This window comes from Mustela putorius, unplaced genomic scaffold (assembly GCF_011764305.1).
Source record: "Mustela putorius furo isolate JIRA1106 unplaced genomic scaffold, ASM1176430v1.1 tig00000721_pilon_pilon_pilon, whole genome shotgun sequence".
Lineage (NCBI taxonomy): Eukaryota > Metazoa > Chordata > Mammalia > Carnivora > Mustelidae > Mustela > Mustela putorius.
Genome location: NW_025421456.1, coordinates 3,977,262 through 4,004,072, shown reverse-complemented (window position 1 = coordinate 4,004,072; position 26,811 = coordinate 3,977,262). Strand labels below are relative to the sequence as shown.

The 26,811-nt window shown below is 36.5% G+C and overlaps 1 long non-coding RNA gene across 1 annotated transcript; it reads right to left on the bottom strand.

The window, feature by feature from the left end:
* Positions 1-26,519, bottom strand: LOC106005375. The gene is made up of 3 exons (XR_001178689.2): positions 24,891-26,519; positions 19,575-19,723; positions 1-57 (listed from the first exon to the last, which is right to left on the bottom strand). It is a non-coding gene; the product is annotated as an uncharacterized LOC106005375 (long non-coding RNA).
* Positions 26,520-26,811: the final 292 nt, after the last annotated feature.

The window sequence follows — 26,811 nt, the reverse complement described above, 5'->3', positions numbered from 1 at the left end:
CTCCCCTTCTCCTTCCTGCTCTCCGAGACTCTCCTCTCTCAAATAAATTTTTAAAATCTTTAAAAAGACAAAGAAGAAGAAGAAGAAGAAATAAAGCTGACTTTTAGAGAATGAGATTCAGAATAGAAATCCACTTTAGCACCATGAGCAGATAGCTAAAGCCCAAATCACAAAACATGAGAAAGGATTTCTGAAAGCAGTGCGGGAATAAATGAAGAGAACCAGCGAAAGGACCCTAGAGGTACAAAAAGAGCTAGCAAAGTAGTTTTCTCAGAGGCATAGAGCACACTGCAGTGCAAAACCTAAATCCCATTTTTGTAAGAATTGGAAGCATGTGTTCTGCCTGGTCTCAGGAATTTCCCTGTGCTGGGTTCCAAAAAGTGGAGAAGAAGGGGACCACTGGGAAGCCATACAACTAAGCTGTAATTACAGAGAGCAATGGAGGAAGAAGAAAAACTGACTGGAAAGAAACAAACAGACACATACCCAAGGGTCCCCCCCAAAATAGCTGCTTATCTCCATAAGAAAAGTAAAAGCTAATCAGTAAAAAAAGTTTATTTATTTGGCTGGCATGGCTTGCGTGTGCCCAGTTTCCTTGAAGATGGCCCTTCTTATTTCTTTTACACCATTGTTATTTTGTATTATTTCAAGGAATAAACGGGATGCAAACACATATCCTCTGCCATCTTTAGCCAAAAGTCAGCATTTGGTCTTTAAATGTAAACATTTTCACTTGAGAGTCTAAAAGTTTTATGCAAAAGCCTGAGCAGGAAATACAAATTACAAATGCAGACTGGTTTCCAGGAAAATTTGTTTTCACTGAGGGGATAAATAGCATGACTAGACATTTTTACCATTAATTTGAAAACCTCAAGGAAGTAATAGTTTCTATTATGCTAGAGCGCAAATCCGTAGATACAAAATGCAAGAACCCAAGGAACAATAAGGCTACTGGAGAAAATGCAACATGAACTTACAGCTCAAGGAAGGAATGGAGGAAAAAATGAAATTATCACATAAATGAAGAGATCAACAGGATTAGAAAATAATAATACATAGGGCAAGTAATGAAAAAAAAATTTCAGATCCCAAGGAAGAAAATTAAAATAATAGAACCACACTTACTCTTAAATATAATTCAAGAAATATTTCTGAAATGAAAGAGAATTTGAATCTATATGCTAAGGAGTACAATGTGTCCCAAGAAAAACTGACCCATAATTATCAACAAGAATAGCAACTAATAACATTTAAAGAGAAGGTCTCCTTGGTGTCTCAGTTGGTTAAGTGACTGCCTTCAGCTCAAGTCATGATCCTGGAATCCCAGGATGGAGTTTGCGTTGGGCTCTCTGCTCAGCAGGGAGTCTGCTTCGCCTTCTGACCCTCCCCCATCTTGAGCGCACTCTCTCTCTCTCTCTCTCTCTCATTCTTTCTCTTTCAAATAAATAAATAAAACCTGTACAGACAAAAGTAAGCATTGGGAATTCAGGCAAAAATACCAAGTGACTTACAAAAAAGAGAAAGTCAATCTCGCATATTTTGCAAAAAGCAAAATAGGGTTAAACAACAGAGAAGCCCATGTATAGTAGAAGATAGTGGAAATGTAACTATACCAGATCTAGAAGACAGAGTAGCTACAAACAGAAAATCTTTCAAGGAAAGTGAGCATATGATTTTTCACTCAAACTCTCAATCAAGTATAAAGACAACAGACAACCCTGCACATGCAAAGAATCAAGAAATATTCCTCAAGATATCTATTTCACTAAAGGAGACTCTGGACAAAGAGGCTCAGGGCAAATTTCTTCAGGTATGGAAGTAAATAAGGAGCCAAGAGTTTGAATTTGAATTGTGGTGGAGTATGGTGAACCAGTTCCTATCCACCAGAGCTAAGATACATGCAGTTATATGAACCAAATTGGACTTCAGTAGGCTATTCATCTATTCTAATACTCTAGGGTCCAGGATCAAACAACAGCTGCCAAAGGTCCCTGTGTATCAAACCATTCCATGAACTCTTCCAACCTTGCTGCCAAATTTGGTAACTATACTGCCTGATGGCCTCTGATTCCTTCATGCCTTCCTCCTTGAAATCAGGTGATAAATTTCAATAGCACTATCTCATACCTTACTTCCTATAAAGTTGTTGTCACTGCTTCAGTGATGGGCCCACATCACCCTATTTCTCAATGCCTGGTAGAGAGAGTATGTTCTGAGCCCTTTAGGATACACAGTGAAGAAGTGAGTGAGTGGATATATATGATAAATCCACTCCTAAATCTTTGGATCCCTTCATCAATTTTTACAAAGGATTTTCTGACATCTTGATTTCATTTGGTTTAGAAGGACACTCAGGTCTCAAGCCAACTAACGAAGACAGTGAGGACCAGTCCTATATTCTCAAGCTTGTAGTGCACTCAGAGTATCTAGTAAGTGAACCCAGATCAGTGCAACAAGCCTGAAAATTTTGTGCTTCCCTTCCTGCTCTAGCATCATTATATTCTGTCACATGCCTTTTCCCCAGATTTCCTCTGACATGTTACCTAAATTTTGGAATGATTTTGTTACATCAATATCTCATTCCTGGCCATATCTGTAGTTGTATCCCTAAGGCATATTGGGATTTGCAGTATAAAGTGACCAAAGGGTGATAGAGGTAGAGACTGTGGGGACCAGACAACCCTTATAAACTGCCTCAAATGAGGTACCACTAGCCTTACCAGAGAGGTAAGGAGGAATGCCTCTGCTAGTTAAGGCAGCACACAATGATTTTATGATTCAAGGCACTAAGATTCATCCAAATCTACTCCAAAGGCCATATTTTAAGTATCTGGCTTCACTTTTACTAATTAATATCTTGTGTTCTTATAAGAGATTTGGCAAGAATGTGAAGTCTTCTCCTATTGGAACACACAGGGTAAGTTCCTTTTCTCAGCTATATTGGCCTTTCAACTACAAGATAACATATTTATTTAGAGCAGTCAAGGAAGATCCCTGGACCCAGTTTCTTAGCCAAGAATTTAGAACCTACAGCCTGCCACCGTTTTCTTCAACATTTTCCCACACAGCCAGAGACAACTATCCTACCTCATCTTGGATTTTTCATTAATATCCCAATGGTCTAATATAATAATAGATACTTGGTTGGACAAAACACACATTTAATATAATACCCAGTATGAGGCTATCACAATATTTTAGGTAGCTTTTTTGGGGGCCACTACGTGCCATGAACTACTACTATTTCGTTTTCCAATAGTAACCAGATAGTAACTGCATTCAAATCCAACCAAGTCAAATAACAAATAACAATTTTCTGTCTTTAAAGGCCTAATGCCATAACCCCACTTCTACTATTAAATATTGTATCCATGGAGGTTCACCCAAGAAACAAAATATGTTCTAGCTATTGTGACAATAAAATATTTAATTCAGGGAAAAAGCTGCTTCTGAAACCATTGGAATGTCTAGGACATCAGGAGTTAGGAGTCTGCCTCTGGAAATACTGAATTCAAAAACATATCACAGTGGCTATACTCTAGAAATTAGAAAGCTTCAGCAACTGTCTCTCAATAACTCATGAAATGGGTGATCAAACACTAGCACACTGAATGCAGCTCTTCAACTACTGCAACTTCATTTCTTTTTTTTAAAGATTTTATTTATTTGACAGACAGAAATCACAAGTAGGCAGTGAAGCAGACAGAGAGGGAATGGGAAGCGGGCTCTGCTGAGCAGAGCGCCTGACATGGGGCTCGATCCCAGGACCCTGGGATCACAACCCAAGCTGAAGGCAGAGGCTTTAACCCACTGAGCCATCCAGGTGTCCCAGCAGCCTCAAACTTTAAGTTACACAGGTCAAGGAGAGTCTCAGGAGGCTGCCCAGCTACTACAATCTCAGAAACCAGTATCGCAGGAAACTGATTTCAATCACTTAAAATTCTTCCTGGCATTCATGTTTCCATGACCTTGATTGCCATTAGAGGTAAGAAAGTGACTTCTGCCTCACTTTCTCTCTTCCAAATATCACAAAAGTACATCTAATTGGCAAAATCTGGTTGGTATCCAGAATCCTACTGGGCAAAATTCTAGAGGCAGAGACGACTCCCTGGAGACCACATGTCAAAGGTATGCTGAAAGATAGACCCTGGGTCATGGGAAGTCATAAGACATTCTGACAGTTTTTTACCCTCTATGACAGACAAGCCAAATGGGAACCCCATTGCTTTCTGTAGTCTCTGCAACCTTAACACCACTACCACCCACCACCATTTACCTAATTCACACCCACCTCTGACCACCACTTGGTCTTAATTTCTTACTTCAGCCTCTTATAGGGAGAGGCATATTCTGAGCATATATCTCTCTAATCACTCACTCCATTAGTTTGGCCCAGATTATACCAATAAAATAGTGATCAGAAATGTAACCAAAGCCAACCAGCAGAGACAAATTTTGGCATAAACCTAACTAAGGTCCCATTTAGGTTTCTGAAAATATGAAGCCATTACTGAATAGTGGAAGATGTAAGAGGAGCCTATGTCTATGAGCAAATGATGTATTTATCTCAGACATAAAAATAGGGGGTCATTTATACATTACATACATTTATAAAATACACATATATTAATATTTTAATGTTAATATAACAGGTTCTCATACTTGAGTAAGTTCCAAGCTCTAAGGTATATATCTAAAGATCTTTACACCTCCATAGGACTTAAGAAAAAGGAAGGATTTTAGCAATCATCTTTTCCATGCTTTATCCCAATAACCTAGGGTGCTATATAATGTCTCTATATAATATCATCTTGGTGAAAACACCTCTGCAACCAAAATTTTAAAATGTTTTATTTATTTATTCAGGCTCTTAAAGAAATATCAGAAGGACAATTGTATTCTTTTATACAAAAACTGTCCAAAGAGAAATTATCTGTCCCCTTACTGCTTTAATTAATACTCTATACATACTTTGTCATTATTTCCCTAATTTCTTACCATCAATAACCATCAAAAATAAACACCCAAACCTTCTCTTCCCCCTCTCTTATTTATTAAAAGATCTACTTTGCCTGTTTTCATTAGTGTTTCTCCTTATTTTTCCCAAAGTTCAGAGATCCTAGGAGCTGATTCACCCAATAAAACTAACTCCTCACTGGGAAATGTTTTGAATGATTATATATGAAAAATTGGGGGACCTTGCTGCGTATGTATATATTCATAAAATGGGCCTATTTACCCCTTATGACCAAACAGAAAACCAAAACTTGAATAATTGGTTTGAGCATTTTACAGACTAACCCAATGGATGTGAGTTCCTGCTTCTTAGAAAAACTGAATTGCCAAAAAAGGAAAACTGACTGGAAACAATTTTTGGATTTGAACTAAATCAGCAGGTAAGCTGCTCTATTTCTGCCAATAGCCAAATCACGATAGCACAGAAAAAAGCATTTCTCCTAGACTGGATCCAAGAAACATTAGAAAAAATCCAATGACATAATTTCTAGTCAGTTCAAGAGGTTTCATCTATGAGTGATGTGCAAATCTCCAGTTAGGTAATTTCTTCACTAATAGGGAGAAAGAGCAAACATTTGTTAGTGATGGCCCTTAGCAAAATGTTTTCTTTAAAGGCAATTCTATTTCCATGTCTATTTCAGAAGAGCCTATAGACTGGCCTATCAATCTCAATGAATTCATGAGAAGCCAGTTATTTAGTCAAACAAGAAATGGCAAATATGATATGATCCATTCCAGAAACCACAGAAAAGGCAAAAAAAAAAAAAAAAAATGAATGAATTCTGGTTTATGCAAGAAAGGAATTTATTAATGTCAAAGAGAGAAACTTGAATCTAATCCTCAAGAGAAAATATATGCAGCAAAATGTACAACTCTAATACATGTTACTAATAAAAGTACAAATTAAAAAGAAAAGTTTAAGACATTTCCTAATATTTTAGTTTGTGCATAAATAAGAACTAATTTCTTAGTGGAAAGAACAATGGTTGAGATATAATAAGAGCTCTGATTGGCTTCTAGACTCACAATTTACTAGTTGTATATTAAAGGTTCCATCTTTTAACTTGGTCAGCTAGTCAGTAATGCAATTATCCATTTATTGGATGTCTAATACATTCAAAGTAACAAAAATTATGTACAGAACAAAAACAAAAGCCAGCATTACCTGATGGAGCCTAGACCCAGTGCAGGGGAAAGAGGTATACATTAAACAAACAGAATCTCAGATAAATATATGATCATTAAGAAAGAGCCAGGAGAGGGGCTCCTGGGTGGCTCAGTCAGTTAAGAGTCTAACTTCAGCTCAGGTCATGATCCCAGGGTCCTGGAATCAAGTCCCAGGTAGGGTTCCCTGCTCAGTGGAACCTGCTGCTCCCTATTCCTCAGTCGGCCCCTCCCCACTGCTCATGCTCTCTCTCTCTCTCTTTTTCAAATAAATAAATAAAACCTTTTAAAAAAAAAAAAAGAGGAGAGGAGAGGAGAGGGAGGCAAGGCAGGGCAGGGTAGGGCAGGGCAGGGCAGGGAAGGAGAAAGAAAGAGAAAGAAAGAAAGGAAGGAAGAAAGAAAGAAAGGAGGGAGAGAGGGACAGAGAGGGAGGGAGAAAGAAAAAAAAGAAGAGCCAAGAGGGAGAAAAAGGAAGTAGGAGAGGAAGTGCTGTTTAATCTGAGACTTGGTATGAGGAGTTCGCTCGGCAAAGAGTAAGTTAAGAGGACACCTCAGGTGGCAGAAAATGCATGTGCAAAGGCCATGAGCCTAAAAAGAAGTTTATTTTAAGGACCAAATGAAGGCCTATACTATTGAGTCATGTAAGCAAAGAAGAGGGTGACTTCAGATGGGATTGGACAGGGTAGGCTGGGGTCAGACCATGCAGATTTGTACCACGTAGCTTAAAGAATATTCATGTAACATGGATAAAAATGGAAGGTTTTTAATGATGGAAAAGCTGGGTATAACTAATAGTATAACCAATAATTTCCGTAGATCTCCTCAAACGTGAAATCTAAACTCCTTACTGTGCCCTAGGTAGTATAGCATAATTAGAAAATAACAAAAAAAAACTGTCCTAGGAACAACTGTATTGGAAGTAAAAATAGTCACTTGTTTTCCCTATAGCTGGTATACTACCTTAATCAACTATGTCTATCCAGTAGGGGAGGAAGAGTATGCTGTTTAAAAAGCATGTGGTAGGGGCGCCTGGGTGGCTCAGTGGGTTAAAGCCTCTGCCTTCAGCTCAGGTCTTGATCCCAGGATCCTGGGATTGAGCCCCACATCAGGCTCTCTGCTCAGTGGGGAGCCTGCTTCCTCCTCTCTCTCTCTGCCTGCCTCTCCACCTACTTGTGATCTCTGTCAAATAAATAAATAAAATCTTAAAAAAAAAATGTGGTAACTATATTCCCCATTAGAAAAACACAAACATCATAATAGAAACAAAACAAAAGCAAAGGAAATAAAGAGGAGTTTCACATAAGAGAAAACTCAAATTGTTAATAATCTTATGAAAAAGTATTCAATCTCCTTAATAATCAAAGAAAAACAAATTATGGAGAAGAAGAGGCTTTGGGGGTCTCTTATATTAGCCATTTAGATTGGCCAAAACTGTTTAAATGTTGGTATGTGTATAGTGGGACTGACACCTCCACGCTCTGCTGGCCGGGCCTGCAAATGAGTAAAACCTTCCTGCAAAGCAAACTGACACTGTGTGTCATGATGGCTATAATATTCGGTAATTATACTTCTAAGACTTTATCAAGAAAAAGAGTGAAGAGTTATATGATCTTTTTAACTTTAAGGTTTAATGTTATGTTATTCGTTTTAGTAAAAAAATGAAGAACCTAAAACTACAAGTATTTGACTATCAGGGAATAGTTAATGAGACATTAAATGATATAATATGCAGCTAAAAAATTCACACAATAATATGTCTAAGTGTCATAATTGGGAAAGAAATGTTTTAAAGACTAATGTGTGATGTTAACTGACTAGAATTTAAATAAAAACTTGGGGAAAAAAAGACTAATGTGTGAGGTGTACAACAAAAAGCAACAAAGCTTGGCTAAGATACACTCAAAATATGTGATCAGAATATTGAGTTAGGACTATTTCTGACAGTATAGAAGGGCTAAGAAGACAGTCAAGCTCTTGGGGATCAAAAGTGTATGGATTCTAGTGATTCTCCTTCTTGATTACTGGATTGCTGAAGGAGTGTATCTTAAGAAGTAAGGTGGTCAGGGGCACCTGGGTGGCTCAGTGGGTTAAGCCTCTGCCTTCCGCTCAGGTCATGATCTCAGGGTCCTGGGATCAAGCCCCACATCGGGCTCTCTGATCAGCAGGGAGTCTGTTTCCCCTCTCTCTTTGCCTGCCTCTCTACCTACTTGTGATCTCTCTCTGTTAAATCAAGAAATAAAAAATCTTAAAAAAAAAGAAGAAGAAGTAAGGTGGTCAAAAATAAACAGGGCATCATAGGAACAAAAGTTAACTATACAAAGTTTCAATTTCCAAAACTGAATTAAGGTGATACAAGAATGCTAGTGGTCACAGAAAAGAAACTAGAGGAAGAAACTACAAATAATTTTAGGAGAAAGACAACATTATCCTAGGCTTAGAAAGACCTAGCAAACAAAGGTGGGGAAAAGTATCTTGAAATAGCAATTAGAATGAAAACTAAATTGTCAACAGAAACAATGGAACATATTCAAAATTACAAAAGAAAAGACCACCAACCCAGAATTCTATACTCATTGATGGGGTTTCTTTTTTTTTTAAGATTTTATTTATTTATTTGAGAGAGAGAGAAGAGTGAAAGACCAAGAGGAAGAGACAGAGGGAGAGGAAGAAGAGGGATTGAATCTTAAGCACACTACCCACTCAGTGCAGAACCCAACAAAGGGCTCAATCTCATGACCCCAAGATCATGAACTGAGCTGAAGTCAAGAGTCAGATACTTAACTGACTGAGCCACCCAAGCACTCCCACATTAATTAATTTTCTAATGAAAAACAAAATTTACACTCATAGACTTTTCCCAACTTGGTCATGAAGTTTTTTTCCTAATACATTGTTGGATTTGGTTTACCTGATATTTTGCTTAAGAATCTAGTATGTCGGAGCACCCAGGTGGCTCAGTCGGTTAAGCGGCTGCCTTCGGCTTGGGTCATGATTCCAGGGTCCTGGGATCGAGCCCCACATCGGGCTCCCTGCTCGGCGGAGAGCCTGCTTCTCTCTCTCCCCCTCTCCCTGCCGCTCTGCTTACTTGTGCTCTCTCTCTAGCTCTCTGTCAAATAAACAAATTTAAAAAAAAAAAATCTAGTATGTATATTTATGAATGAGTCTGACCATTCATTTTTATTCTTTATTCTCTCTTTGTTAAGTTTTCGTTGTCAGGGTTATGCTAGACTCATAAAATAAGTAACTGATTTTTATATGCCTTGGAATAATTTGCACAATATTGGAATTACTAATGCTCTAACTGTTTGCAAGAACTCTTCAATTTAAAAAGTCTGGTCCTTGTGATTTCTTTGTAGGAAGAAATCTTCTTTGTAGGAAGGTTTTTTTTTTTTAGGTATAGGTTTGGCATATTTAATGGTTATAATATTATTCCAGTTTTCTATTTCTTCTTGAGTCAGCTTTTCAGTGCATTTGGCCACTTTATCTAAGTTTTCAACATTTTTGGCATAAAGTTCTTGAGAACAGCTTTTTATTATTTGTTGTTAGTATCAGAAACCCATTGCCCTTTCAATACTTATAATTGAATATTTGTGTGTTTTCTCCTTTTTACCTTGATTAACCTAACTGGATATTTGTCAATTTAGTCTCTGAGAAGAAGAGTACATTTACTTTATTAACATTCCCTATTGAATTTTATTTACTCTTCCATGTATATTTCTGTGGTATTATTTCCTTTCTCCTGTTTTCTTGGGGGCTATTCTGTTGTTCCTTCTCTAATTTCTTGAGATGGAATTTATTCATTATTTTTTATCCCTTCTTTTATAGTGAAAGCATTTAAGACTATAAATATCTTACTATGTAGTAGTAGAGCTGAACATTACAGTATTTTATATGTTGTATTTTTTACAAAGTTTAGTTCTTAAAAATTTCTAAAATCCATCATGATTTTTAACTCACGAAATATTTAGAAGTATTTTTTTCCTTTATTTTAAAAATACAAGAGTTTTTCTAGTTATGTTTTCGCTACCAGTTTCTAACAATTGCTTGGATGCTGGAGAATGTGATCTGTGTAACAACCAGCTTTAAAATTTTTGGAACTTGTTTTATAGCCTACTGTGTAGCTAGTTTTATTAATGTTTATGTTTTTATTTAACTGTATACTGCTTGTAAAGAGATCCTTACCAGTTTTCTTTTAAAATTGGGTATTAAGGAGGGCATGTATTACATGGAACACTGGGTATGGTGTATAAACAATGGATTTTGGATCACTGAAAAAAATTAAATAAAAATTTTTTTGAAGTTTTTATTTTATCTCCACTTTTGAATGATAGTTTTCACTGGATAAAGAATTCTAGATTGACAGTTATTTTCTCAGAAAATATTATTTCATCTAGCTAGTCTATATTCACGTTGCATATCTACATTAGGGTTGACTACGGTTAAACATTCTTAGAGATTTTTTTCCCCCTTTACCAGCATCAATGTTTAAGACATATTTTCTTGAAGTTCTCACTTAGAAGCATAGAAAAAAGAAAGGTTGTAGTCATCCTTATTCAGATGGTATAGTCCTTAGAATCTCCACTTTATGGATATCCCTCCTCATAGGCAACTTGGGTAGGCCCGGGCTTTGACCTCCATCCTCTGAGCTCAGGTTCAGTAAATATCCTCAAGGTGAAAGCCAGCTTCACTGCTGTGCTTACCTGAGTTCCTCCTTTTGCTCAGTACCTATGCTGAATACCCTCTTGTGGTGTTAACAAATGATTGCATATCAAAATTTTTCATCCAGCATTTTAAATTGTTTTCAGGGGAAGAGTGTTTTCTGGTCCCTAGAATATCATGTTAGAGAAAATAAAATTGTTTCCAATCAGTTTTTAGTATCCCACTTTTAATATGAACAAACAACCAAAGATCATCAGATATTTTTTTCTAAAGAGAGAGAGAGAGGAATATATATACCCTGGGTATAGAGGGCAGAGCCCAACACAGGACTCAATCTCACAATCCTGAGATCATGACCTGAGCCAAAAACAGAAGTTGGATGCTTAACTGACTAAGCTACTCAACACCCTAAGATGATCAGACTTTTGAGGAAAATCTCTATCATGAAAGATCCAGACAGATACAGTTGGGGTAGGGAAAGGGAGAAGCTTGGAAAAATGGTAACCATTGAGGCAAAAAAAGAAAACAGCAAAAACATTCATATCCTCAGAAGCATAAGAAAAGACATTGTATCTCTAAAACAAAAACAGTTTAAATCGATACATCAATAGAACCTAAAAGAATGCTGAAAATTTTTAAAAAATCTTTTAGTAGTAATGAAAATCAATAGATGTATAAAGTTAAGAAAAGCCCCAGAAAAATAAATTTAAAAATAAAGATAAGAGATAGGAAGACTCTGAGAGAATAAGAAAAAAAATAAAGAAAATCAAAGAAGCAGTCCAAGAGAAACATCATCCAACTAACAGTAGTTTTACAAATGAAGGACAAGAAAATTTATCAAAAATAAAGGATATGATTTTTCAGATTTAAATATTCTTCTGCATGCTCAGCAAACATACAAACAGGTATATGTTAATGCATATTATCATAAAATTTTAGCATATTAAGGATAAAGGTTCAGGGCAGTGAGGAGAAAGGAAAGTGTCAAAAACAAAGAATTAAAAATTATAATAACATCAGAATTCTCATATTATAAATATTAGAAGCAAAACAGAAAATGGAACAATGGCCTAAATTTCTGAAAGAAAATTATTTTTCACTTGAGAGTTCTATGTCAAACTCTCAGGAAACTATAAGGATAAGATAAAAATATTTTAAGACATACAGATGGACAAGAGTGCATAATAGATGCTCCATATCACTGATCATCAAGGACACGCAGATTAAAACCCCAGTGAGCTATCTCCTCACACTTACTAGAGTGGCTATTATCAGGACGACAAAAAATAACAAGTGGCAACAAGTTGGCAAGGCTGCGGAGAAAAAGGAACCTTTATGCAGCATTGGTATGAATGTATATTCATTCAGCCACGATGATAGACAATATGGAGATTCTTCAAAAAATTAGAAATAGAACTACCATATGACCCAGCAATTCCATTTGTGGATATTTATACAAAGAAAATAAAAACACTAACTTGAAAAGATAATTCATTACAGCATTATTTACCATAATAATGGACATAATGGACAACTTAAGTGTCCATTGATGGATGAATGGATAAAGAAAATATGGTATACACAATGCACTATTATTCAGCCATAAAAAAGGAATGAAATCTTGCCATTAGCAACAAAATGGATGGACCTTGAAGGCATTATACTAAGTCAAGTAAGTCAGACAGAGAAAGACAAATATCTTAAGATCTCACTTTTATGTGGAATCTAAATGGCTCACAGAGACAGAGAACAGATTGGTGGTTACCAGAAGCAGGGGTTTCAGAGTAGGTGAAACGAGTGAGGGGAGAGTCAAAAAGCACAAACTTCCAATTATAAAATAAATAAGTCACAGGGATATCATGTACATCATGGCAATTACAGTTAATAATACTATGTTGCATATTTGAAAGTTGCTAAGAAAGTAAATCTTGAAAGTTTTCATCAGAAGAAAAAAATTCCTCTAACTACATATAGTGACAGATGTTAACTAGACTTATTGACTCCTCAACATATACAAATACAGAATCATTATGGTATACATCTGAGATTAATGTAATGTGTGTCAACTATACCTCAATACAAACAAGTATCTTGTTCAAACATACAAGGTCTAAAAATATGTACATTCAATGCACTTTTTTTCAACCAAGTACTGAAAAATGTGTCAATCAAAACAAGAAAACAAACCAAGAAAGAAGAAGATATGGTTCCAGGAAACAAGAGGGATAACATCCAAAAGAATCAAAGGAACTCACATGATAATGGTGAGTGATCAAAAGAAAAGTGCAGTGTCACAGGTCCAGGGAGATTCTCCAAGAAACAAATTCCACAGAATATTTTATATGTTACAAATGTACTGAAAAGAGAATTAGAAAAATGACCTAGTTCGTAGCTGGTAAGAATACAGAACACCAGGGCCCCTGGGTGGCTCAGTTGGTTAAGCATCTGCCTTTGACTCAGGTTATGATCCCAAGGGCCTGGGATTAAGCCCTGCGCTGAGCTCAATGAGAGCCTGCTTCTCCCTCTCCCCGCTGATGGTGCTCTCTCTATCTTTCTCTCTCAAATAAATAAAATCTTAAAAAAAAAAAAAATACAGAACACCGGTCAAATATACAATCAATCTGAATGGGTAAAGAAGATGTCATATATATACATGTGTATGTGTGTATATATATATATATATATATATACATACATATATATATGAAAGAAATAGACCTAGAGATAACATATAGAGATATATATTATTCAAACATCAAAAAGAATGAAATCTTGCCATTTGCAATGCCGTGGATGGAGCTAGAGTGTATTATGCTAAGTGAAATAAGTCAATAAGAGAAAGACAATACTGTATGATCTCACTTATCTGTGGAATTTAAGAAAGAAAACATGAACATATAGGAAGGAGGAAAAGAAGAAAAGAAAGACGGAAACAAGTCATAAGTAGCTCTTAATGACAGACAACAAACTGAGGGATGTTGGAGCAGAGGTGGGTAGGGGATGGGCTAGATGGGTGATGGGCATTAGGGAGGGCAGCTGTGATGAGTACTGGGTATTGTAAGTAGGTGATAAATCACTGATTTCTACTCCAGAAGCCAATATTGAACTACATGTTAACTAACAAAATTAAAATTTAAAATTTTTAAATTAAAAAAAATACACAATCAGAAAACCAAGACAATTATTAACTCCAAGGAAAATGATAAGTTGTGTAAGAAAGAAAAAATAATCATTAAAAAAAAAAAAAAAACCTGCATGGCTCAGTTGGAAATAGTATTTACCTAATCATAAAAACATAAATTCTCAATACTTATCTCAGCAAAAATTTTATATCCTAAAAATGTAGGATCACAAGGTATGTGTGCATGTGATAGGGGTTTGTGATAGCTAAAGTCTCCTTCCTCCCAGAGGGAAGTAATCATCAATGCCAAAACCTGAAGTATTGAGAAGCAGAAATAGGAACCTGCCATTTGAAGATACTGATATGAGTACAGAGGATTAGCTCACTTTGTTGAAAACAATGGCCTCTGAGAAGGGGAGTGGGGAATCAGAGGAGAATATAGGGAGCTGATGGTCTTGTGTAACAACATTCATTTAAAAAAAATGGATTCACTAAACATAAATATTTTGATTAAAAAATGTTGATTTTGACTTAAAAAAAAAAAAGCCCTAAGAAAATTTGGCCACTACTTTATGGGTCTACAATATGGGGCACCTGAACACCATATGATTTTAAATATTTTTCTTTTTCTCCCATTATACAGACAAAAACTAATCTCAGGCAATGCCTATGCCAAGACACCTATATCACAAGGAGCTCAGGTTACACTGGAAAAAGGGAGGAAAGTGAGAAGAGTTGCCATGTTTCTCTTGGCTTGAGTAGACACCCCATGATAAGCTGCCATATGGCGTATGATGATGCATTATTAGGTCCTTATGCCTGATACCACAGTGACTATGAGAAATATATATGGTTTTCTTTTCATAGTGATATATTAGAATCTTGCCAATGGAAGGCACTTTGCACCCACTTTGAGCATCATTATCTCTTTCTCACAGTTTCTACTTTTATAAGAAACTTCCCTTCCACCATATGAGAGATTTTTTCCTATGCTCCTTTATTATTCTTTATTATTCTGAAAATGTTCTTCTCACCCAGACCCTCATGTGCTGGTCTGACTACCACACAGCATTAAGGAAGCTTTATGCATAAGTTGGGGTGGGGAGGGTGACAATGCTCTCTGGTTTTTACTTTACACAAATCATTTCATATGTTTCACATTTAAGGAGGTTGGACTCGATCGCTCATTCAATCTTTCTAAAGCTCTGCTATGTTCTGCTGCCAGAGCCCATAATTACCATAAAACAGGTTGATTTCAGGCCGAATTGCACTGGAAAATGACATTTTGCATTTTTATTGGCACTTTGAAGAGAACGTATTCTTCTCCAGTTATTGTACTTTTAACACTAAAATACTGAGAAATAGCCTTTCCATATGTATTATAAGAAAAAATATTTAAAATTTAAGATGTATTCCTTTCTTTTATAATTTTTATTAGCATTTTAAGCAAGTTCAGTGCCCATCAGACCTAGGTCTAGTTATTTTTATTGATGCCATATAGACAATCCATAATCAAAACCACCAGTGAAACTGCTATGTCTCTTCTGCTTCTGCTAGAAAATTGGCAGAAAATTCTCATTTAAAACTTGCAAGAAAAACCCAGAGGAAGCTTGCAGAAATCCTTTATGCTATATTTCCCAGCAACAGAATATTTTCCTGCCTTTGAAAACTCAATTAAATTTTACTTCACCAAAAGTGTGAAAACCAGGAGCATGTAAGATTCTCGTCCCCACTCTGCCTTTATTCTTATAAAAATAACGCTGTGATATTTTGCAACAAATAATATAAATCCCTTTTGACCACCCTAGCAAAATGTCCTATCAGAGACCATGAATATGAAATGTTGGTTTTCCCTCCAAGCGTGAAAGGAAAAAAGTTGACCAGAACATAGATCTCTCTGTTCTGTGTACTTCACCAAGAAAATAGATAATTCTGCCGCCAGGTGTGGTGCTACCATTGCCTTTGTGTTCCAAACTTTCTTGGGTATACTATTCCCATAAGGGATGCTTAAGTAAGCCCAAGCTATATTTTAAAAGAAAATCCCTCAAGTGACCACTTAAGCCTTTTGCTGCCCCTAAACTTCACCCGGCCTCTGAGCACATTGGAGACTAAGCTTATCCTTCTTCAAAGAAACCCTGTTACTGTTGCTTTTGTGGGCTTAAAAAGGGACCGCAGGTGGGTTTCATTCTTCCTTCACTTATGTTCAATTAATATTGCTTGACCTAGGCCAATCTCTGAAGAAGCCTGAGTTCCAGAGAAGCACATCATGAAGGCTTCCAATAGCACCACCAGCTTCCTTAAATCTTGAGAATTATCTCAGTTTTGCTTGGTTCTGCCAGGGCCAAAGTTTCGTCCATGCTTTGTTTCGTTACCATGCTGGACTGGTAGAGATAGAACCACAAAGCAAGTGAAAATACTAAGCAGAGCTCATTCAGCAAGTTAGAGAAACTATGTTTTAGGAGTCTTTAGGGTTTCTTAGCAAAGCCTAGAGAACTTAAGTGACCATTCGCATTCACTAGGGGGCTAATGGCAGTGCCAAGTGTAGAACCCAGTTCTCACACCTCCCTGCACCATGTCAGCTTTAAACTACAATCCCTAGGTGCTGAAGTTCCTAAGTCAAATAGACATACTGCTCTAATCACATACGGGAGTGGATTCGCAAGGACTGAGTTAGAGATACACAAATGAGAGTTGCAGCTGTTGACTTACCCAAGAAAAGAAATGTGAGTAGGTTATATTTAATATGAAAAAGAATAGACTTAAAATTTGTGGTTTTGACCATTTGTGAATAAACTTGAAGGCCAAAGACACATAGTGATTTGAAATTTTGCTAAAATTGGAAGAGTAATCCATCTGTGAGCCTGGCCTCAAACCTCACAGGCAGACTTCAGCAGTTTTTGTTCTAGGTTTCTCCTCTGCGCAAAGAAATGCTCATAGAGTTATATGTTTTTAATTTCTTATTTTTTTAAAAAAAAAAGTGGCCTCGAAAGAGAAAGTCAACTGGATGTGTGAATGAGGAACTAACACAAAAGTAAGGGTATGAAAATGATCCCGTAGATGATGTATTAGGTAAAATACATACTGTTGAATGCAATCATTCAATCAGTCAACGAACAAAAAATTCTCTTTGAGCTCCTAATGCAAGCCTGGGCTAAGTCTTAGAGGTATATCTATGAATACCTGTGATAAACTTCTTGTCCTCAGTGGGCAACAAAGAACCAGATTCAAACAAGAAGTCTTCTAGAGGAGTATGAGGTACCTCAGGAACATAGCACCATGGAATCTGACATCCTCTACCAGAGAATACCTCCCTGAATGGGTGATGCTGAAACTAACATCTGTACTTCAGGTAGAAATAGGAGCAACTTAACAAATCCCTCCATCAGCCCAAAAATTATATTTTGTGAAGAAAATGATGTATTTTAGAAGTTACTGCAAATTTGGGGATCTTAAAGATTCTAGAACTGTTTGTCCCTTGAGAGTGTTAATGACAGAAGAATCACTGAGGGCTGATGTCTGAGACTCCTGTCAGGAAGTAAAATGAGGAATATGATCCAGAGATATAAACAGAGAAATGTGGCTGGAGAGAAGAGAGGAGGTGAAAAATTGGTTCGAAATGTTTTAAGAGGTTTAGGAAGAATGAGGAAAGGGGAAAGACAGTTTTATTAGAAATCTTCAGGAGGGCTTGGAGTGGAATGGGGGATGGTCTGACTCTAAAGTGGACTAGAAGTGGAGGGAGCAAAGAAATACCTTGGCTCTTTCAAAACTGTCACAAGTGGCCACCCCTCCTCACTGCAAGGAAATCCTATTCCTTTCAAGAAATTGTTTTAAATAGGAAGAAGAGAAGAATACTCTTGTTTGCTTTTCCTCAAACATCACCACAAACTGTCACTAAATGTTAGCATATTCTAAATGCTTAATGTCTTATTTATTCCACAGTTATTTCACACAGCCAGATGCTTTTAGACGGACAGCAAACCAGAGAAAATATTTGTGATCCTAAATTATTGATCATTAAAGCAATGAAATCACTACTCACCAGGACTATTCTAGGAAATTCTACCTATAGAGAGCCTTGAAAGAATCCCACCTTCAAAGCTGAACCTGCTGGGCCGCTCACAGTGTTGTACAGTGGCCCCAGCGTTTCCCACACTCAGTCTGCTCTGCCATTCACAGTTCTCAGATTGGTCACTGTCTGCTCAAAATCGTTTCAGGTTTCTTTACCTACATTAAAAAGTGAGCATGCCTTAGCTTGCCCTAAAGTGTGCTCCACAATACAGTCCCAGCTTAGCCAATGTTCCAAAATCACCTTCTGAAAATCCCCCACTCCTGTCCAACTGACCTATTCCCTATTTCTTGTGCCATTTCTTCCTGAATGAAAGCCAATCTCCTCCTTCATCTGTACTTATTTCTATTGGATGCCTCTGCTTAATGTCCTTCATTTGACTATAATTGAGGAAATATAGTTAAAATATTTATTACAGCATCTAGTGATAAATACATTTTCTTTCCTTTTTTCCCTTCAGGAGACATTGATTAATGAACTCCGCATGAATAATGATCTAGTTTCTATTATATTCTGTATATACCTTGCATAATTATTTTTCATCTATGTACTCTCTGTCAGATGCCTGTTTTTGTTTTTGTTTTTGTTTTCCATTTTAGTTCTAAGTTCCTAGAAATAGAAAGTCTGCTGACTGGCATTATAAAGCCAGCACCTTAGTCACCCCATAAAGATCTCTGGTTGATGATGATAGCTCATTTTCCTTCAGTGTGTTAGTATATACAATGCATGCAATTAATTGAACTATGAACTTATTATCTATCATAGGGTTAACAGACAAGTAAGCCAAAGGATTACCTTTATGCTCTCCACATAATTATGATTCCACAAGAAAACACACTTGTTACTTATTTTTAAAAGTCAATGTCATCTCTCAGTAATTTTCCTGTTTCACCCTATTTCATCTCACTGTGGCTTCAAAAGATATTCTAAGTTTTTTAAAATTAGTGTTTTTTAAATATAATATCAAATACAATTGAGTGGTACACAATATAGTTACCTCTCCTCCACTTCAGGGAAGAACTATTTTCCACACAATAAAATATGCCTCTGTCCTTTAAGGAATACATAGAAAACCTCCACTTTTCGCTCTCCAATAAGATCATTTTCTACAAACCTACATAACATCATGGTCTTATTTCTCTGTTTCAGTGGCTATATAATAATGACATAAACATTCCTAACCCACATTTATGGTAGAGTTTCACCATCTTTCACATGAGAAATAAGTGCTAGTAAAGTTGTGCAAAATTCAGGAGTTGCTTCCAAAACCTTTTGTCAACATTTTTCAACCACTCTGTTTGAAGACCATAAAGTTTTGAACGAAAGACATTTGGAAAGAAACTGAAACCATGTGAATCAAAGAAGATGAGAACAAGAATAATGAAAGTTGACTGATGTGAAACCCACAAATCTCTCCCAGTTTTAGCCAAAAACCATATAAGATGCCTATGCTTTCCTCTCCTCCAGTCCCGCCCTCCCTGCCTCCTGCCGCTTCTGGCAGTACCTTTTGCTATTTTATGTAGTTGTTACCAGACTGAAAGTTCTTACCTTCTCCTACCTTTTGAGAAGATGAGGAAACATTAACCACCTGGTCAACTAATGACCAAATCCAAAGTATAGATATCCTTAGCAGATAGCATTCGTTTTTACTGATGGCTTCTACAAACTCCTACTGGGCAGATTACTTTTTCTTGAATCTGTATAAAACCAATAAATAAATAAATAAATAAACAACCAAATAAATAAATAAATATTCAAATGCTTAATCAACTATTTTGCCCACATTGCCATGTATTTTGCACACCACTGGCTTTTGGCTTCAGAGTTTCGTTTTCTTTTCTTTTCATTTTGATTCTTTTTTTTTTTTTATTGACCCAAAATTGGGTGACATGGAGATGGATCAAGATAATAAAAAGTATCTTGCTTAAGGCCACACAAATAACTAATGAAATTCAGATCTCAGGACAATAGCAAGTACAAATGTCAAGGAGCCTACTTTACACATAGCACCACATCGCAAAAAATAATATGAGTCAAGATCTTATTTTCACAAAGGTAACAGGAGACATAGAGGACACAAAACCATTATAAATCTCAACCCCATTATTTCTTTTTTTTTTTAAGCTTTAATTCATTTATTTGATAGAGAGAGACACAATGAAAGAGGGAACATAAGCAAGGGGAGTGGGATAGGGAGATGCAGGCTTCCCATGGAGCCAGGAGCCCATATGCAGGGCTCGATCCCAGGATCCTGGGACCATGACCTGACCAGAAGGCAGACACTTAATGACTGAGCCATCCAGGTGCCCTTCAACCATATTATTTCTTATATGTTCAACCATGGGCTTTCACATAAGCCTTACCTATTGATGTGATGTGGTGGGATTTAATCAAATTTAAGTAGAGCTCCAAAACAGGGCCAAGAATAAGATGCAAAACATAATGGGGTGCCAAAAAATGCAATAATTGATATAAGTAATAGTTTAATTTAATATTTTTAGAAATGAACAAACTATGTCCCACAGGCTAGCTGCCTGATTTTTAAATAAAGTTTTATTGGAGGGCCAGGGTTAGGGTGAGGCAAGTGAGGCAGAATAGTTCAAGGGTGGGATCAGATCTTTTTAAAAAATTTTCATACAGTGTTTATCATGTAGGGGTTTTTTGCATTAATCTTGATTTTTTTTTAAATATTGCATTAAGATAGCATTTATCTTCATTACCGAAGTTTTTGAAACCCCCTTAAATTTTGTTCCTGAGGTAAGTGCCTCACTCACCTCACCTTAAACCCAACCCTTCAAGACTCTTAGAAAAACTAAAAATAAAACACTAGGAAAATGTGTAAAGCATACATAATAAGTTACTGAAATTATTAGCCAGCGAGCAGCTTTAATATCCAATAGATATTACATTTTATTTTAAACAGACAAAGTTCAAAAGCAGCCTAATATAAAAACCCAAAGCAAGAAAACCACTAGGGCGCCTGGGTGGCTCAGTCATTAAGCGGCTGCCTTAGGTTCAGGCCATGATCCCAGGGTGCTGCATTGGGCTCCCTGCTCAGGGGGAACCTGTTTCTCCCTCTCCTACTCTCCGCTGTTCCCTCTCTCACTGTGTCTCTCTCTGTCAAATAAATAAAATCTTTAAAAACAAAAATAAAAACAAAAACCAACACCCTTTTATTAATAAAAGACTGACAAATCAGCAGCTCACTCTCAGTTTCCTTGCCCTCTTGGAATCACTGGGCTGTGTTTAGTCTGGCCATTCTTTTTCATAGCCAAATCTTTGAGTGTTAGACAGTGCAGCCTGGGACACCTCCGTTTCCACCTCCTGCTTAGTACCGTAGGAATAGCCTGCTTGGAAAGGTGAAAACAGTTTCAAGTACATGTGAAGTTGAATTTCTAAACTTTCTTAAAAGGCGAGTCTTTTCCTGACTCCGTAGAAATGGCTGATGACCTGGTTTTACTTTGGTCCAGAGGCAGGTTTCCTTGCCCGGTCCAGGCCCTGCCTCACAGGCCATGCCTGTGAAACTGGTCCCCACAGATGGCAGTTAAGCATGAGCTCTGAGGCCTCATAGAGAGAGCTTTGAACTGCAAATGGGAGAAGTTGGGGGAGGGGGTTTGAAGAAGTTTAAGATTCAGAACTTTTGAGAACACTCTCTTCAGTACTCCTGTCTATAAGCAAGGCCCCAATTGACAGCTCTACCGTAGGTATAACTTTCCTAATACGCAGCTCAAGGTTATAGAGAGCAGTTCCAATTACTGTTTATTCATTACAACTCATTATTTTCACAACTGAGAAATAAAAGAGAAGAATTAAGCGATTTTTCAACTTTTTCTGTAGAATCTGAACCTCGTGATAGCAACATAAGAGGAAATTTCTCTTAACAAAAATATTTCAACAAATAAATATTGGAAAATAATAGAATAATGGCATTATCATTTGGCAGTCTTTAATGAATTAATGAGTCTACAGCTACACTACCCAATAGGGTAGCTACTAGTCACATGTGGCTATTTACATTTAAATTTGAATGAATTTAAAATTTTAAAAATTAAAACTGTAGTTTCTCAATCACCCTAGCCACAATTAAAGAGCCACATGGGTCTAGTGACTACCATATGCAGATATAGATTCGATATAGAACATTGTACTAATACAGAATATGTCCATCACCACAGAAATTTCTATTGGAAAGTGCCGCTCTAGAAAACTCTACTCCAGACAATGAACTTTGATCACTGCCAGACACTGTGTGATAGAAGTACACAACAGCACCTCGCCAACAAAATAAACCAAACCTGAATAAAATTAAGCCTCTGGATCTAACCACCAATTTACAGGAAATACGGGGGACAGAGGAATGTGTTACACAACAGCATGGGGACCCAGTCAGCAAATTCCAGATTGTGAAACACTATTCAGAACAAATGACACAGTTTTGTTAACAAAAATATTACCAAAAAAAAAAAAAAAAAAAAAGTGATGGAGGAAGAAACTTGAATCTCATAAATTCCATGAGACTTAAGGAACATATCAAATAATTATAATCTATAGATTTAATTAAAAGCCTACTTTAAACAAACTATGAAAGGAATTATCACAGTTTTAAAACAATTGTGGAAATGTGCACACTGACTTGATATTTGCTGATTTAACTGTCACTAATAGATAAAAATGGTATTATAGGGATATTTTAAGTATCTTTACCTTTTAGGTACATACCAAAATATTTACAGATGAAGTGATTGCTTGGACTGTACCTCAGAATGATCTGGATGTAGGAACTCAGAGAAGTAAATGATGAAACAAGTTTGGCTATGATTTTGTTGGAAATAGATAATGGGTACAGGAAAGTTCATTATATATTTTCTCTCTTTTGTGCATGCTTGAATTTTCCCATAATAAAAAGCTTTTTAAATGTGATTGTGTCAGCCACTTATAATCCGCTATCATATAAATCTGGTAACTTCAGATGAACTAGCAACAATGTTTAAACATTCTTCATCTGTGTTAAGTTTCTACTCTAGTTCTTGGTAAAGCTCATTGCAACACAAATCTTCACTGTAGGATGCTTAAACTTTATATTAAGTATAAAAATTTTTTTCCAAATAACAAATGAAAATATTCATCTTAATTAAAACATTTCTCAGTTAAAAGAAAAGAAAAAAAAAGAAAAAAACTCAGACATCATTCTAAACATGACACCAGTAGGGGGAGATAGATGCTGGCTTTCCTCTGGGAAAATTTTTTGAAGAAATAATCCATGTTTAATCTGAAAGTCTGGACAATGTGGGGGTTGGGAGGTGGGGAAGACACTCTCCTACTGTGTTTTTGGTAAAAAGCATATCTCCACTGTCAATTCTTTTAATTCCATTTCCAGGAGAGGACTTGTTCACTCTGCATCATAACATTCTATTTTCCAGTCTAAAAATATGTTCAAATTATAGTAATAACACTTCAAATTGTGCCTCTGCTCCTCTCTTATAGCTCTATAATGGACTTCCTAGATATTATCCAAGTATTTCTTTAAAAGTACTTCTTTTACTTCATCATGTAAAATGCTAAGTTAACATTTGTGTGAAACTAGTAGTCTTTCAAGTAATGTCATTAATTTATACAACCAGTTCTTGAATGTCTACTATGTTCAAGCTTCTGAGGTCAGTGCTGGAGTTATCATGAAGAATAAGAATTAGTTCCTACCCTTACATACCTTATGGTTTAGTAGAAGAGCATAGTTTATCATAGGATGAGATAGAGGATATACATGATAATATGGGAGCCCGTGGAATGCAACTAATCATCTTAGAGAAAGACTTCCCAAATGGAATATACAACCATGTATTTCATTTATTCACCAATTTGTTTAGTAACTTAGCATATTTTTATTTTATCCCTTCAACAAATACATATTGAGCACATTTTATGAACAAGAAACAGGGTCCTCTTGATTCGAATCACCATAAATTCTTCTTGCTCAGCATATATAATCTCTTTTCAGAGTGTGCCTCCTTGTAACAATGAATAGTTCTAAACAATTTTTCTTCACTTTGTGAAGCTGACATTTTCAATATAAATTCTTCCTTCCACTGGAAAACGCCAGTAATTCAAATATTACTTCTGCATATTTCATACTAATTTTTTAAAAAAATTATGTTATATCCCTATATGAAATTAAATAGATTGCCTTTCTTCAATGATTATGCAATTTCTTGTGCTCTTTAACCAATTCATTTAAAATACTCCTATTGCCAAGACCATAACTCCACAGAAAAGACTTCATTATGGTTCTCTCTTTGCGCTAAACTTAAGTTAATTAACATGATCATCTCTTAGTCAGTAAGGAGAAGTTTTCTCTTCCAAGAACTACATCCTTTGGGTTATAGCCTTTTACTTTCTGGTATTCCTAAGTATTATCCCCTCATCTACCATAGTCCAACACAGGCAGATAGCTAACTGCGCACATAACCCTTCTACTTTGTGTTAAAATTTGAGTTGTAGAATAGTCCCTATTTGGCAACACTTTTGAGTATTCAGAAAGTTCCACAAGGGGCTCTCTTGCACTACTTTTATTTTATGTTCCCAAAAGGCTCCTCTTTGTACATTTCCATCAGGTCTCGCCTCCTTCCTTCCCTAGATCCAAGCTGATACTTCACTCTGAGATTCCAGAAGGAGTCGTAAGGGATTTTTACTCATTTGGTCACCCTGGGGTTTCTATATCACTTCAGATCTGAGCAGCTCAGGATCACCACCTATTATGAATTATCTCCATCAAGTTCTCTCAAGCTTCTTCCTCAAAATGTCACTAACATATTTTCTTATTTCTGTCCTCTAAGCTCTTTAATTTGTTGTTCTAGTCTGCAACATTACCTGCTCTGATCCATGGTTTTCTTGGTCAGGTTCCCAGATACTCCAGCAGCCACCAGATGATTTTTTTTAAGGGGGGTAGCTTTCTTCTCCAAAGACGTGTCTCTGAACTTTGCTCTTTCCTTCAACTCTGGCCATTCACCACACCCAGCATGTCTAGGGGATCTAGCCCACACAGTCCTTTCAAGTGTCCAATTACTTTTACTACAATAAAAGAGATTATTAGGATATAAATTATATCTTCAAGAGTGAAGTGACAAGTATATTGTCCTATGGTCTTTGGCTTGACAGAATCTTGTCTAAGCTCTCTCAGTGCTTATGCCATTTTTTGTCACAGGCAACCCTCCTAGCCCTGATGCTGGTGGTCAGTATCTTCACTGGTTTCTTCTATTTTCACTTCCCACCACAGGTCTCTCGGAATTGTTGAGTTCTTTCCTACGTTGAGCTTAAGGTCGCTTCTCAGCATTAGGTCATAATTGTCCTTCTCCAGTCATATGCCCTCAGCAGTTTCAGAGCATCCCACATTTATGGTTCATTTATAGTTCCCTCAGACCTTCTTTCCTCTACTTTTCAATAGAGGTATATTCACTTTGCATTAGTTCATACTGGAGCTCCCCCTTCTCTTCTCTCTCCCTTCTTCTCTCTCGAATTTTCATCTTCTCCAAAACCTTCACGTTTCTTCATAACTCGGATGCCAACATCTCTAGCCTCCTGTATAGAATATCATCAGGGTCAAACCAGTGACATTGCATAGTGAATTCTGATCAGGGATCTGATCAGTGAATTCTGATCAGGGATCTCACTATATTAGTATTTTTTTTATCTTAATTAGATCTGATTTTTTAAAGATTCTATTTCTACTTTATCACATCCAGTTTATAAATCATACATAGTATGTTGAAGGAAAGTATACTTTCATACTTTTTTTTGAGAATCTCTTTGCTGCACTTTCATGTTTGTGAACTGGGTACCTGATCTAAACACAGCATAGTCATGCATTTTCCCTCAGAATAAATAACAAACAAACCAACCCTGGAATTCTGGAGTGCTACCTGATGGGTCTAAGTTGCTGTCTCATCTGGGTTATACACCAGAACCATCTGTGGATCATTTAAAATGAAAAAGGTCTGCCTCTACCTCTCCTTCTCTCTAAGGGCTCAGATTCAGAAACTCCTGGGGGAACTCAGAACCACTAATCTAAAGGATTCTTGGGATAGTGATAGCAATAGCCACAGTGAAGGTAAGGAGCCTAGAATCTCATCTCTGTGAACAAATGTAAGTGATAAGATTGGCCTTCTGTGATGTTGCTTTGCCTTCATGTTGCCTCTCTTCAAAGAACTGCACTTCATGTGTTTTTTCCCACTTCTGTGGACTCCCGTCCTGAGGTTCAAAAGTAAATTCATTTTTTGATGGGCACAGGAATAAACAACATAGTATACCCTTTGCCAAAGGAAAACAAAGGGTCATCACACTCCATTTTTACGTTGTAGTTTATCATGCTAATTTATCTCCCAGAATATATGAGGATTTCTTTCTATATCCAGGATGGCCCTTGGATTTATTCAGCATCTAACAGTCTTCTTAAGATGGAGATGGCTGAACCAGGATTGAAAAAAAAAAAAAAAAATACTTGGAGGAAACAGACTCCAGAAAGAATTAAAGCAAAGAAAATTACCAAGGACCTCACTTGCTCACAAATATTTACTAAATAACCACTGTTGTTTATAGAATGTCAGACACTGTTAGTCTTTGACATTTTTTACAGTCTAACTTACTAGTTCGTCATTCATTTTGGGAGACCGAGTTTATGAGAGGAAAAAAAAGGGGAGGAAGAGCTAATTTCTTTATGTTTGTCAGCCCAATTTTTCATTATTCTATTCCTTATCCCCCTCATTTTTTTCTTCAATCCCTTTCTTTGTTGTTA